Raw genomic sequence first — 1,083 nt, 5'->3', positions numbered from 1 at the left:
ACAGGTTTTCTACCCTTTTACCTTCATTTCTTTGCCAATCAAATTGATAATGAATAAAATTTTTCAGGAATGAAAGAAATAAATTTGTGCCTTTATATTTCTTATCTGTGCCTTTATTTTTCTTATCTTTGCCATTAGGTTTAATTGTAATTTGTTTATACGTTTGTAGACATTGAGGTTGGCAGATTTTGTGGTAAAAGAACCAATGGTGATTGGCCATGAGTGTGCTGGGATCATAGAGGAGGTTGGAGGTGAAGTAAAGAATTTAGTTCCTGGAGACCGTGTGGCATTGGAACCCGGGATCAGTTGCTGGCGATGTGATCTTTGCAAGGAAGGTCGATACAATCTATGCCCTGAAATGAAGTTTTTTGCCACACCACCAGTTCATGGTTCTCTTGCCAATCAGGTGAACCTATAAGCTGAATTTCATTATAAAAAAAGGATCTAGTTTTATACTAGTGCTGCATCTTGCTAGTGTTAGTTTAACATGGTTTATGCTGTTCTAGAATACAGGAACATAATATGCATTGAATCAACCATTGAAAGAGTGAAACTCGGAATGGTGCATATCTGTTACAGTGATTTAATATTTTATTAGGGGACCTTGATCCAAAATTTCTCTAGTATATTTTAGAGGTTTATTAAGGGGTAGTCTTCAAATTTCAGATTCAAAAGGCTTCAAGGATAAAGTTCTGTCAATTTAAATTGGGCCCCTTATGTGTAAAAGTGTTACTTACTTGGTTAACAACTCCTTTAGTTGTTTCTATGTTGGTCTCTGTTGAATATAATGTTTGTTGTACTTCTAATGTCATCTCATTACATCTAAAGTCATGCTTGATGTGAGACCTTAAAGCACAAACAAGCCAAGACTTTTCTTACCATGTGGAGAATAAGAACTTTGAATTACAAAATAAATATGGTTATGTGATCATCTTCAAAGCTAATGTAATCATGGAGATTTGTGCTACAGGCAAGTTGGTATTAAAGGTTTGGCTTATGTTAAATTAAACTGCCATCCATGCTAGGAGGGCTATGGTAAGAATGTAATGACTTTCTCATTTAAAAGTAGAGTTCTGGAAAATG

The sequence above is a fragment of the Theobroma umbraticum genome, unplaced genomic scaffold (assembly GCF_002168275.2).
Source record: "Theobroma umbraticum cultivar Fairchild unplaced genomic scaffold, ASM216827v3 scaffold_30.0, whole genome shotgun sequence".
Taxonomy (NCBI): Eukaryota; Viridiplantae; Streptophyta; class Magnoliopsida; order Malvales; family Malvaceae; genus Theobroma; species Theobroma umbraticum.
The sequence above is the reverse complement of the archived record's forward strand: the minus strand, read 5'-3'. Positions refer to the sequence as shown.